The sequence below is a fragment of the Amblyraja radiata genome, chromosome 43 (assembly GCF_010909765.2).
Source record: "Amblyraja radiata isolate CabotCenter1 chromosome 43, sAmbRad1.1.pri, whole genome shotgun sequence".
Classification (NCBI taxonomy): domain Eukaryota; kingdom Metazoa; phylum Chordata; class Chondrichthyes; order Rajiformes; family Rajidae; genus Amblyraja; species Amblyraja radiata.
Window position 1 is genome coordinate 2,158,145 of NC_045998.1, and position 14,320 is coordinate 2,172,464.

The 14,320-nt window shown below is 44.0% G+C and overlaps 1 long non-coding RNA gene across 1 annotated transcript; it reads right to left on the minus strand.

Moving 5' to 3' along the window:
- Positions 1-1,016: 1,016 nt before the first annotated feature.
- Positions 1,017-12,107, minus strand: LOC116968032. Its single transcript, XR_004410385.1, has 3 exons — positions 12,028-12,107; positions 10,545-10,615; positions 1,017-1,136 (listed from the first exon to the last, which is right to left on the minus strand). It is a non-coding gene; the product is annotated as an uncharacterized LOC116968032 (long non-coding RNA).
- Positions 12,108-14,320: the final 2,213 nt, after the last annotated feature.

The window sequence follows — 14,320 nt, forward strand, 5'->3', positions numbered from 1 at the left end:
GGTATCAAGATGAAAGGCTTCACTTCCATAAAAAATCCAAAGAAAGTAGGATTGTCGTGCTTAAAGAAGGTTAAAAGAAGTGTTCATAGATCAGTCACGTACATACGCTTCTTGTCAAAGGCATAAAGGTTTCCAACCAAGGGATACTGATTTAGTGAAAAAGAATCAAAGGCAATACTTTTGATCTATTACGTGAAATAGCCAGGCATGTGTAAAGTATGCCTGGGAATCGTGAGACAATCCATTCATGACTTTGCTTGCCTGATTACAATTCATTCTTCATTACAGAAACTAAACAAGCATATGGCAAATTTGTTGTGCCTCAGCATTCCGTCCCTCTCTCCCTCCTGAATATAACATTATATTCCGTGCCATAAATACTTTTCTATACCTCAATTAGATGATCTGCACAACATCCCTCTTCAAAGCTAAAAGCATAATCAATTCAGTTCCGCTAATATTTTTCTTGACATTAAATTAGACAATGACAGAGCAGTACACAGGCCATCTCAGAGTAACAAATGCCCCACTTACGAGAAACCCATACATGCAGAAAAGCTCCAATATTAAATTGAAAAGTCCGATGTACATACATACGTTCATTTCTAGGAACGTTAGAACTAGTTTTGTCTCTTTTAACAATTGTTCCTTCTTGTCAGCATGATGTGTTTTTTAATGCCATTCAAATGGTAAACATAGAGTGATTTTTGTCTATTTTCTGACGTACAAAAATCAACATCTGTACAAATGGAATCCATTTGTTAGTCAGGGAAGACCTGTGCTCAGATTAATTTATGCACATTTGCTCCGAATCCCTCATTAACCCTCCCACCAAAATTCCTATTGAACATGGCAGTGAAAGTACCAACTGACCCACAGCATCCAAAAAGCCTTTTGGGGAGATCGCTCCAGGTTTCCACTGTGTTGTGTGAATCAGATGTCTTGCCAGTTTCAAGGAATTGTAGAGTCGACAACATAGAAGATGGAGTCCGTGCCGGCTGGAAAATAGCTGCCCAAATTCCAGAACTCGATCCGTAGCCTTTTAGGCAGGCGCACTGTTCATCATCTTCCAAAATTCCGTAGGTTGCAGAATGGTTCACACAAATTGGAAGAGAGCAAATGACGCCTCACTTTTTCTGGAGAGAGGGAGATAGAAAATGAGAAACAGCAGGTCAGTTAGGGCAGGGTATATAAAAACTAAATAATTTAGCAGATGCCGCGCACATTTACAACTAGCACACCAAAGATAAAACATACAGCAGGGCTCGATATTAACGGTTGCCCAATTGCCAATGGCCACCTAAAGTGGGAATGATGGAAACAGCATTTATCAATATATATTTTTTTAAATACAAACTTGGTATCTTCATTGCTGTTCACAACACATACATCTAATCTGAATGTCCGGTAATGTGGCTTTTTGACACCTTTAAACATATTGCCAAAAGAACATTTGCTGCAGTTATGTCATTTGGCCATCTCTTATAGACAATAGACAATAGGTGCAGGGGTAGGCCATTTGGCCCTTCGAGCCAGCACCGCCATTCAATGTGATCATCGCTGATCATCCCCAATCAGTACCCCGTTCCTGCCTTCTCCCCATATCTCCTGACTACGCTATCTTTAAAACCCTATCTAGCTCTCTCTTGAAAGTATCCAGAGAACCGGCCTCCACCCTCCTCTGAGACTGAGAATTCCACAGACAGTTCTTGTCAGTTAGCGTAATGTTTAACCTGTCAGGTGGGTATCGTCGGTTTTAACAGCTATTATCATAAAATGCCTTTAGAAATTTCCTTGCAACCTGTATATTTTGTTGTGGATAAATGATGTGGGAAGCAAGAGAGTTTATGTACCAATAACTACCCATGCTATGGCCATGTCATGATAATTTTCCGTCCTTCACAGAAAACATGCTTGCATCAATCTGCAGTGTGCATGGTTAAGCATATATGTTACCATGGTCCAGGATTTATTGACACGGGTTGATCATACGCTGAATCATCCAACCACATTTGTTTGGAAGTGGAAAGAAATAATAGAAATTGCATTCATTGCATCGTGTAAAAAGAGTTGAGATACTGTATTATAATTTTGCTGCATGTTATTGTGGTATATATCATGTCTTGATTGGTGAATATGTTTAGTTTGTGACTTTATTTGAAGCAGAAATAATATGTGAATGCTTCAATGAGCATAATTCTGACTGGTAACTACGCACTTCGTCCGAGCACATTACCACACACGCCATGCAAGCCGTTTTAAATGACCACCTAAACTGTCATTTGGCAACTGAAAAAGCTGCCTAGGTTGCCCGGTTGGCAACAGAGGAAAAAAAACCATGATACAGTGCTGGTATAACTCAGCAGGTCAGGCTACATCACTGAAGGGAATGGATAGGTGATTTTTTTTTTTTGTAATAGAGAAGGTGAGAAAGCTGAAAAAGAAGTGGGAGGAGACAAAGCCTAGCAAGTTATACGTGGATACAGGCGAGGAGGTTTTATTGGCAGATGGGCGGATAAACACTGGAAATAAAAAAGAGACAAGGCTGTCAGATAATGAGAGAAAAGGGGTGAAATACAATACAGAAGGAGCGAGATAATGGGCTTATATGCTCTGGAATTTAGACTGGGCTTATATTCACTGGAATTTCGAAGCATAAGATGGGATCTTATAGAAACATAACATGTTTAAGGGATTGGACAGGATTGATGCAGGAAAAATGTTCCCCGTGTTGGGGGAGAATAAAGGGGTAGGCCATTTAGGACTGAGATGAGGAAAAACCTTTTCACCCACAGAGTTGTGAATCGGTGGAATTATCTGCCACAGGTGGCAGTGTAGGGCAAATCAAGAGAGAGTTAGATATAGCACTTAAGGCTAATGGAATCAAGGGATTATGGGGAGAAAGCAGGAACAAGGTTAGGATTCTGGATGATCAGCCATAATATTGAATGGTGGTTCTGGCTGCAAGGGTTGAATTGCCTAATCATGCACATATTTTCTATGTTTCTATATAGATAGGACGGAGAGGGTTAAAGAAGATGGGGGATGGTGGGAGAAATTAGAGTGCATCTGGGGGGGGGGGGGGAGAAAAGAGAGAACGGGGGAGGGGGGGCACAAAAAAACAGATGCAGGCCTTGGCAAAACAAGGGAAAATGTTTGGTGAAATGGCCGCCTCGTCTACACAACTCTTAACCTGCAAAAGATACATCAGAACCAGAGATGTTTCGAAGGCCTTCATTAAAGTGCCACACAGAATCAAACAAAGTGAAAGGACCCAAGTAAAAGGATTGATGCTACGCAGCATCTTGTTTACTGCTCAGGATGTGTCCAGGAATGGAATAATGGAGTGGAATTATGCTAAAATAGATCATCATTGCTTTATTGTTTAGATATGTCAGTGATGACACTGCTGTGTAAGGAACTTAGCACGAGTCGCTGCCCTCTCCACTACTACACTGGGAACCTGAATGAGGGCCTCAGCCCTTTCCTGGCTCGCCACAGCAAAAAAGTGGTTAAAGTGACATATGGTTGGGTCTGGAATAAGCCATGGTTGTCTGTAAGGGTTGGTAGTGGGTGAAATGAAGAACCCAAGTATCTTGTTAAGTTCCTGTTGATCCCAGCCAAATTAACTCATTGTTCAAAATTGAGTAGTAATTCCCAATTTTGGTACCACACCTGTTGATCATGTTTGTATCCTCTCCAATGCTTCCATGTAAAGTCATACTTCTTTCCACATATGAAGCAGAATCAAAACTCAGTAACTTTGAAATTTTAATTAGAAGCATAGAAACATAGAAAATACATGCAGGAGTAGGCCATTCGTCCCTTCGAGCCTGCACCGCCATTCAATATGATCATGGCTAGTCATCCAACTCAGTATCCCATCCCTGCCTTCTCTCCATACCCCCTGATCCCTTTAGCCACAAGGGCCACATCTAACCCCCTCTTAAATATAGCCAATAAACTGGCCTCAACTGCCTTCTGTGGCAGAGAATTCCACAGATTCACCACTCTCTGTGTAAAAAATGATTTTCTCAATTACGCCTCTTCAGAAATAATTACTAACCTATGTTGTCTTGAGGACTAACTACTTGACAACTATGATTAGGAGTGTATGATCCATAGGCACTATGAGATATTTGTGATTGCAAATGTCTGGAATTGTTAAGTTTGTCTGGGTTAAGGGGTATTAGCTGCAAGGAGAGGTTATTCAGAATTAAGATTGTTTTCTCTCGAACGTCAGAGGTTTCACCGAGACCTGATAGAAATATATAAAATGAGTGGCATAGATCAGATACAGTCAGAATCTTTTTAATCTGCAGATTGGAAAAATCAAATACTAGAGGGCATAGCTTTAAGGTGTGGGCTGCAAAGTTTGAATGTGATGTGGAGGACAATCTTTATAGATCTATTTTTATTTTATTTTTTACACAGAGGGTGTTGAGTGCCTAAAATGTGCTGCCAAGGTTGGGGATGAGATAGATACGGTAGTGGCATTTAAGAGGCTTTTTGATCGGCACATGAATGTGCAGGGAATGTAGGCTCAGGTAAGCAAGAGATGGTCTTGGCATCATGTTCAACACAGACACTGTGGCCCAAAGGGTCTGTTCTTGTGCTGTACTGTTCTATAAACATGCTTACAGCATGCAACAATCAGACTACAAGAACATAGATTTGTACTTTAACGATATTCAGTTTCTGCTTGATTAATAAAACTGGTTCTTCTCCGTGATCAATGGCAGTCGTTATTTAGACCAACGTCATTGAAAATCTCCCTGGAGATGAATCAGAAACATAGAAAATAAGTGCAGGAGGAGGCCATTCGGACCTTCGAGCCAGCACCGCCATTCATTGTGATCATAGCTGATCGTCCCATATCAATAACCCGTGCCTGCCTTCTCCCCATAGCCCTTGACTCCACTAGCCCCTAGAGCTCTATCTAACTCTCTCTTAAATCCATCCAGTGACTTGGCCTCCACTGCCCTCTGTGGCAGGGAATTCCATTAATTCACAACTCTCTGGGTGAAATTTTTTTTTCTCACTTCAGTTATACATGACCTCCTGTTTATTCTAAGATTGTGGCCCCTAGTTCTGGACTCGCACAACATTGGGAACATTTTTCCTGCATCTAGCTTGTCCAGTACTTTTATAATTTTATATGTTTCTACAAGATCCCCCCTTATCCTCCTAAACTCCAGTGAATACAAGCCTAGTCTTTTCAATCTTTCCTCATATGACAGTCCCGCCATGCCAGGTATCAATCTCGTGAACCTACGCTGCACTGCCTCAATCACAAGGATGTCCTTCCTCAAATTAGGAGACCAAAACTGTACACAATACTCCAGATGTGGTCTCAGCAGAGCCCTATACAACTGCAGAATAACCTATTTACTCCTATACTGAAATCCTCTTGTTATGAAGGTTAACATTCCATTAGCTTTCTTCACTGCCTGCTGTACCTGCACGCCAACTTTCAGTGACCGGTGTACAAGGACACCCAGGTCTCGCTGTACCTCCCCCTTACCTAACCTAACCCCAGTGAGATAATAATCTCCGCCCTTGTTTTTGCCGCCAAAGTGGATAACCTCACATTTATCTATATAATACTGGATCTGCCACGCATCTGCCCACTCAACTTGTCCAGATCACCATGCAACCTCCTAACATCCTCTTCACAGTTCACACTGCCACCCAGCTTTGTGTCATCCGCAAACTTGCTAGAGTTGCTCCTAATTCCCTCTTCCAAATCATTAATATATATGGTAAACAGTTGCGGCCCCAACACTGAGCCTTGCGGCACGCCACTCGTCACTGTCTGCCATTCTGAAAATGACACGTTCACTCCTACTCTTTGCTTCCAGTCTGCCAACCAATTTTCTATCCACATCAACATCCAACCCCCAATACCATGTACTCTAATTTTAGTCACCAGCCTCCCGTGCGGGACCATATCAAAGACTTTCTGAAAGTCTAGATACACTACATCCACTGGTACCCCTTCATCCATTTTACTTGTCACATCCTCAAAAAATTCCAGAAGATTAGTCAAGTATGATTTCCCTTTCATAAATCCATGTTAACTTGGACTAATCCTTTTACTGCTCTCCACATGCCCCATTATTACCTCTTTAATAATTGACTCCAGCATCTTTCCCACCACCGAAGTCACGCTAACTGGTCTGTAATTCCCCGTTTTCTCTCTCGCTCCTTTCTTGAAAAGTGTGATAACATTAGCTATCCTCCAATCCACAGGAACTGATCCTGAATCTATTGAACATTGGAAAATGATCACCAATGCGTCCACTATTTCTAGAACCACCTCCCTGAGGACCCTGGGATGCAGACCATCAGGCCCAGGGGATTTATCATCCTTCACTCCCATTAGCCTACCCAATACTATTTCTCGCCTATTGAAAATGTCTTTCAGTTCCTCTACCCCCTTCGATCCTCTGTCCTCCAGTACATCTGGGAGATTGTTTGTGCCTTCCTTAGTGAAGACCGATCCGAAGTACCTGTTCAACTCTTCTGCCATTTCCTTGTTGTCCATAATAGTTTCACCCGTGTCTGCCTTCAAGGGACCCACATTTGACTTTGCTAATCTTATTCCCTTAACATATTTAAAGAAGCTTTTATTGTCCTTCTTTATTTTCCTAGCCAGTTTCCCCTCGTACTTCACCTTTTCAGCCCGCATTGCCCGATGTTTCCTTCTGTTGTCCTATGAAAGTTTCCCAATCCTCTGGCATCCGGCTGCTCTTTGCTGTGTTATACATCTTTTCTTTTAGTTTTATTCTATCCTTAACTTCTCTTGTCAGCCACGGTTGCCTTCTACTCCCCTTAGAATCTTCCTTCCTTTTTGGAATGAAATTATCCTGCGTCTTCCGGATTATGCCCAGAAATCCCTGCCATTGCTGTTCCACCGTCATTCCTGCTAGGATCTCTTTCCAGTCTACTTTGGCCAGCTCCCCTCTCATGCCTTCATACTCCCCTTTCTTCAACTGCATCACTGCCACTTCCGATTTAACGTTCTCCTTCTCAAATTGCAGATTAAAACTAATCATATTATGATCACTACCTCCAAGCAGTTCCTTTACCTCGAGTTCTCTTATCATATCTGGTTCATTGGACAACACTAAATCTAGAATTGCCTTTTCTCTGGTCGGCTCCATTACCAGCTGCTCTAAGAATCCATCTCGGAGGCATTCTACAAACTCCCTTTCTTGGGGTCCTGAACCGACTTGATTTTCCTAATCTACCTGCATATTGAAATCTTCTATCACCACAGTGGCATTATCTTTGTTACATGGCAGTTTTAACTCCTGCTGCAATTTACACCCTACATCCGGGCTACTATTTGGGGGTCTGTAAATAACACCAATTAGTGTCTTCTTGCCTTTACAATTCCTCAACTCAATCCACAGTGACTCTACCTCGTCAGTCCCTATGTCTTCCCTCGCAAGGGATGAATTCCCTCCCTCACCAGCAGAGCTACACCCCCCCCCCTCGCTCCTCTGGCCACCTGCCTGTCCTTTCTATAGGATGTATAACCCTGAATATTAAGTTCCCAGGCCCGATCCTCCTGCAGCCAGGTCTCAGTAATCCCCACAACGTCATATCTACCAACCTCTAACTGAGCCTCAAGCTCATCTACTTTACTTCTTATACTTCGCGCATTCATAAATACTTTTAATTCCTTATGCATCTCACCTTTCACATCGATCCCTATTACACTTGGCCATACTCTCCTATCCCTTTATGAGCTTCCTTTCCCGTTAATTCTGGGCTCATTAACCAAGCAAAAGGGATCAGGGGGTATGGAGAGAAAGCAGGTACAGGATACTGAGTTGGATGATCAGCCATGATCATATTGAATGGTGGTGCAGGCTCGAAGGGCCGAATGGCCTACTCCTGCAACTATTTTCTATGTTTCTATCCCTTTACTCTCTTTCCCTTTAACTCCATCCTCGATTATCCCATTTGACACCCCATCCCCCTTATTCAGTTTAAAACCACCCGTGCAGCAGTGGCAAACCTGCCTGCCAGAATGCTGGTCCCCCACCTGTTAAGATGCAATCTGTCCCTTTTGTACAGTTCCAAAACAGATCCCATTTGGTCGTTGCCATTATTTTGCTGAGCTGGATGTTAGGTTAACAAATCACTCACTTATGTAATACACCAAAAAATGTGTGCAAAATTACATGATGTCACATTAATACAATTTTCAAATTTGCAACACTTGTTTTTCTGTTGTGCCAAAATTCTAGGCTAGCTATCTAAGAATCTAACGGGAAAAAATGAATTTGGACTTACAAATATACGGAAAATCATGGTGAATTAAAAGATCCAAGCAAAAAACAAACCGAACATATATATAGAGGGATTAAATCAACATTTCAAAAACGCAGTGTTGTGTTTAAAAAAAATATGCATAATAATAATAATAATAATACATTTTATTTATGGGCGACTTTCAAGAGTCTCAAGGACACCTTACAAAAATTTACAGGTAGAGGAAAACATGTAAGGGGAATGAAATAAATAGTAGAGACATGACTAGTACACAAAGTAAAGACAGAATTCAATTCAAAACACTATATGAGGCAATTAATGCACAGATGAAAAGGGAGGGGGACGTGGGGCTAAGGATAGGCAGAGGTGAAGAGATGGGTCTTGAGTCGGGACTGGAAGATGTTGAGGGACACGGAATTGCGGATCAGTTGGGGGAGGGAGTTCCAGAGCCTGGGAGCTGCGCTGGAGAGGGCTCTGTCCCCAAAACTGCGGAGGTTGGACTTGTGGATGGAGAGGAGACCGGCTGATGTGGATCTGAGGGACCGTGAGGGTTGGTAGGGGGAGAGAAGGTCAGTGAGATATGGGGGGGGCCAGATGGTGGAGGGCTTTGTAAATTAAATTAAATGTCTTTATTTATATAGCACATTTTTAGTCAACTTGCATTGACCCCAAAGTGCTTCACATAATTACATCCACACACACAGGCAAAGGTGGGTGAAGTGTCTTGCCCAAGGATACACACAGGCAAAGGTGGGTGAAGTGTCTTGCCCAAGAACACAACAACAGTATGCACTCCAAGAGGGATTCGAACCAGCTACCTTCCGGTTGCCAGCCGAACACTTAGCCCATTGTGCCATCTGTCGTAGGTGAGGATCAGGATTTTGTAGGTGATCCAGTGGGAGATGGGAAGCCAGTGAAGTTGTTTGAGGACTGGAGTGATGTGATGCCAGGATTTGGTGTGGGTTATGAGTCGGGCGGCTGCGTTCTGGACCAGTTGGAGTCGGTTGATGTAGGTGGAGCTGACGTCAAGGAGAAGTGAGTTGCAATAGCCCAGTCGGGAGGAGATGAAGGCATGGATGAGTCTTTCAGCAGCGGGAGGTGTGAGAGAGGATCTGAGTTTGACAATGTTGCGGAGATGAAAGAAGGAGGTTTTAGTGACATGGCGGATGTGAGGCTCAAGGGAGAGGGTGGAATCAAAGATCACGCCAAGGTTGCGGGCCTGGGGAGATGGGGAGACAGTGGTGCCGTCGATGGTGAGAGTGGGGTTATTGATTTTGCTGAGTGTGGCTTTGGAGCCTATGAGGAGGAATTCTGTCTTATCGCTGTTGAGTTTGAGGAAGTTATGTTGCATCCAGGTTTTTATAGCTGACAAACAGGAGTTGATATGGGAGAGGGGGGGGGATTTGGTGCCGAGGTAGATCTGGGTGTCATCGGCGTAACAGTGGAAGTCCAGGTTGAAGTGGCTGAGTATCTGACCAAGGGGGAGGATGTAGATGATGGAGGAGGGGGCCGAGTACGGAGCCTTGGGGAACGCCTTGAGTGACTGTGGCTGTAGCAGAGGTGTGGTTGTGGAGAGAGATGGTGGGATCTGTTGGAAAGGTAGGAACGGAGCCAGCTGAGCATACACTAGAAGAGTTGTAAAAATGAGTAAGTATTGGCAGAAAAATGTGAAATTGTATTTCAGGAAAAGACAAAAACATTGAGGGAAGGTTTTTGGTCAACAGAATAGACATAATATACTTTTCCATTTAGTGAGAGCAAAACAACTTTTACAAAGCTATCAATGAGATAACAAGTAGGTAATTTAGAGGCAATGTCCTTACACTGGTGCTATGCAACCTTTATTATGGAGAGGACAAGATTCACAAATTATTGCTAAATTAATCCATTTGGCTCCAAATATATGAATATTAAAAGCTGGTTGTTGAAAATTTCTGTTAAAAATGATCATGAAAATGACCAAAACATGCAAAAACTTTCAGACAAACAAAGTCTGTAATCTCCACCAAATGAGCAACATCCCTTCATTATCATTGACATTACACCATCTGTTGCCTAATCTGTCCTATTGTTTGGGGGAACGACCACAATGTTTTTCTTTCATTTGAAAGATGGTGGGGAGGTTAAACGATGAGGGGCAAAGTGAATATGAAGTGAAAGCTCCAGTGCAGTAACCAACACAACGGCACAGTAAATTGTACTCCTGTAATACATTGAAATAAAAGCTAATTCCAATAATAAGCTTTCCCCTATTTTACCTTGGACATCAGGGCACGAGTGTCGAATTTCCTGCCAATGTTCTTTAAAGAGGCAATCTGTCCATCCTTGACTGTGGAGAGAAAAGAATTTCTGGTATCATTAACAATAGCATTATTATACTGCAACATTACTGGAGAAACTCAGCGGGTACTTCCAAGTACTGTGGAAGCAAGGGAATAATCTATGTCTCTTGTCGAGTCCCTGCACCAGGACTGAGAGTGTAAAGAAGAGATAACCAGAGGAGAGGGTGAAGATTTTACAAACAATGTGTGCCGAAGTAGAGCTGCAACAGTTGAATTTCATTCGAGGATCCTCTGGAATTAATCCAAAGCCGAGATATTTAGCGTCACTCAAAACTGCTGCCCAACTTAGTAGGCAGTGAAATTGAGAGTCTTGCTGTTGTTATAGAACTGTAATTATCGCTTGGTGCTGCAGGAAGCATCAAGGCCAAGACCAAACAACAGAAATGCAGTACTTTGATTCGCTCCGTGCTGGTTAAGGGAGTGAGTAAAACAATTTAAGATACTGAACTCGACAATTAGTTATTTATGTGTTTTGTTTGCCAGTTCTATGGCATTCTTCGATATCCTTCGATTGGCACCTGGATATGCAGGGAATGGAGGGGCATGGATCACGTGCAGGTAGAGGAGATTAGTTTATCTTGGCATCATGCTCGGCACAGACATTGTTAGCCATGGGGCCATAATGTTCTTTGTTCTATTCCTTTCTTTTTTGGTCTCCAAATCTGAGGAAGGACATTATTGCCATAGATGGAGTGCAGAGAAGGTTCACCAGACTGATTCCTGGGAAGTCGGGACTGTCTTATGAAGAAAGACTGGATAGACTTGGTTTATACTCTCTAGAATTTAGGAGATTGAAAGGGGATCTTATAGAAACTTACAAAATTCTTAAGGGGTTGGACAGGCTAGATGCAGGAAGATTGTTCCCGATGTTGGGGAAGTCCAGGACAAGGGGTCACAGCTTAAGGATGAGGGGAAAATCCTTTAAAACCGAGATGAGAAAAACTTTTTTCACACAGAGAGTGGTGAATCTCTGGAACTCTCTGCCACAGAGGGTAGTTGAGGCCAGTTCATTGGCTATATTTAAGAGGGGGTTAGATGTGGCCCTTGTGGCTAAGGGGATCAGAGGGTATGGAGAGAAAGCAGGTACGGGATACTGAGTTGGATGATCAGCCATGATCATATTGAATGGCGGTGCAGGCTCGAAGGGCCGAATGGCCTACTCCTGCACCTAATTTCTATGTTTCTTTTTGTCAGTCATTTTAACTTCACAACAGCATCTTTGAGGTTGATTTGGCAACATTCAAATCAATATCGTTGGCAAAAGTGTGTAAAAGTGTGTCGACCATCTGATTCGCTTTCAAAGACAACTTGTGCAAATTAATTTTAAACCATGTATAACCAGATTTTTAATTATGTAATTTATATGGGATACATAATCACATGGCACCTCTGAACCTACCTATGCAACATAACCGCAGCAGGGCTCCTGGTAAATCCTCCTCTTCGATCAGTAGTACAACCATTGGAGGGGCAGGAATCCGTAGCACAATTAGCCGATTGATATTACTGTACAGACTGAGGGAGGATGAAATAATCTGGAATGAGTACATATTTTAATTCAGCGATAGTGATTCAGCAGTGGAAGTCTCACCTCACTATTACCACCATCTTTTGTACACGGCAAAGAGATTGTGTAAACCTATCCTCCATGACTCGCGGAATTCAGCTCCTGACCACTTTGGGGTGTGGGAGTAAACCGGAGAACCCGGAGAAAACCTAGCGAGGCCATGGGGGGGGGGGGGAGCCAAGGCCGTGCAGCCGGCACCTGTAGTCAGGATCGAACCCGCATCTGTGGCGGCCGCTGTCTGTCTGTCTGTCTGTCTGTCTGTCAGTCAGTCAGCAGCAACTCTCCCGCTGCGACACCTCCCCTCCCCTCCCCTCCCCTCCCCTCGCTCTTCATGCTAAATGCCTGACGAGTTCTAGATTAAAACCTTTTTGAACTCGTCAAGCAACGATTCACATAACAGAGCTCAATGAGGGAGCGCCCGGGATCCTGGAGGCCGGGGGAGGGGAATAGGGAGGGAGGGAGCGCCCGGGGTGGGCGGGGCTACAGGGGGAGGGAGCGCCCGGGGTGGGCGGGGCTACAGGGGGAGGGAGCGTCTGGGGTGGGCCGGGCTACAGGGGGAGGGAGTGTCTGTGGTGGGCGGGGCTACAGGGGGAGGGAGGGAGGGAGCGCCCGGGGTGGGCGGGGCCTCAGGAGACGAGGTGTTTTTTCCGCCGACGGCGCCGTTTTCCAAACGCAGGGATCGTCCTTCACGACCGCAAATGTTATTTCTAAACCAGTTGGTTCCCGCCCGCCTCGAGCCCCGTGAACAGACGGACACGGACACGGACATGGACACATGGACAAGGACACAGACGGACACGGACACATGGACACGGACACAGACGGACACGGACACATAGACACGGACACAGACGGACACGGACACGGACACATGGACACGGACACAGACGGACACGGACACGCGGACACAGACGGACACATGGAAACAGACGGACACAAACACAAACCTACTTCACCTTCATCTTCATCTTCCCGCCCGCGCTCCGTCCTCGACCGTCGTCATGGCCGCATCGACAAGATGGCGGCGCGTCACGTGACGTCACGTGGTGACCGCATTAATGACGTCACGTGACGCTCCGTCCGTTGATTGGGCGGGAAAGTCACGTGAAGTCCATTCAATGACGTGTTGGGGCGTCACGTGGTCCGCTCAGCGACGTCACCAAAGACACTAGAGAAGCTCCACCTGCCTGTGTAATATATGCAAAATGAATTTCACTGTACAATTGCATTTGTGACAAATAAACCACCATTGAACCATTGTTCATACAACGTGCCAGTGAAGACAAATGGTCTGTTGTCTTTTTTACAAAATTACATTTATTCAGCTATTTGCAAAATGTATACATTGAACTACAACAAAACACCCAGCATTTTTCTCTATCCAGGTGAGGATTGGCTAATTGGCAGGTGATTGAGTTGGAGATTATAATTACAGAAAACAAAATGGAGCAAATGGGGCATAAAACGTAGAACCAGGAGAGGGACGAGCATGGATTTGGGGATAAAAATGGTTGACTTGGAATTGGGAAGGGTGGGAGATGAGTGGATGGAGGAGGGGAAAGGAACTGGGTGATGGGGGGGGAGTATTATGGTGTTTTGTTTTAATTTTGCATGTGGCAATCAGTGCCAGAATGAAATGTAAAACCAGCAACACAGATTGCGATTTATGCACCTAACCTGTGGTCGTCAGAGTAGATTAAAAAGAAACATGAATGTTGCCATTCACGCCACCTCCTCCAATCTTTCAGCCCTCTAGGTTTCCAGTACATCTTCATACTTTGGTCTATTGCATAATTCCATTAGATATTTAACATGGAAATAGGCCTTTCAGCCCACCAAGTTTACGCTGACCATCGATCACCCATTCACACTAGTTCTATGTTATCCCACTTTCCTCATCCACTCTCTACACATTCGGGGCAATTTTACAGAGGCGAATTAACCTACAAAGCCAATGCATCTTTAGGATGTGGGAGGAATCCCACATGATTGCAGGGAGAATGTGCCCGAGGACAGTGCTCGAGGACAGAATCAAACACAGGTCTCTGGCGTGTGAGGCAGCAAGTCTACTAGCTGTGCCACTATATCTTGATTTCCAACACGCAAAAAATTAAACGTTGATAAC